Source organism: Solanum pennellii, chromosome 9 (assembly GCF_001406875.1).
Source record: "Solanum pennellii chromosome 9, SPENNV200".
Taxonomy (NCBI): Eukaryota; Viridiplantae; Streptophyta; class Magnoliopsida; order Solanales; family Solanaceae; genus Solanum; species Solanum pennellii.
The window spans coordinates 54,864,370-54,864,709 of record NC_028645.1 but is presented as its reverse complement, the minus strand read 5'-3'; positions in this window follow the sequence as shown (position 1 = coordinate 54,864,709).

Genomic DNA, 340 nt, shown 5'->3' with positions numbered 1-340 from the left:
ATAGGAGTTACCTTTTTAGGCACTTCAGCATCTTTTGCAGTGTTATCCTCTAATTCAGCATCAACTACTACCACTTTATCAGATTCTTTTGTCACGTTTTTCTCATCAGATGGCATAGGTGGGTCAATGGTTTGCTTGCCACCGCGAGTAGTAATTGCCATACAATGTCCATCATTTTTCGGATTTTGGACAGTGTTGCTAGGAAGAGTGCCCGGTTGCCGGGTGTTCACAGTTGCAGATAATTGGGCCAATTGTAACTCAAGTTGCTTAATTGATATTGCATGGGTATCAAGTTTTTGCCCAATACCCGCTAAATCATGTCTCAACTCTTTATTGTGCT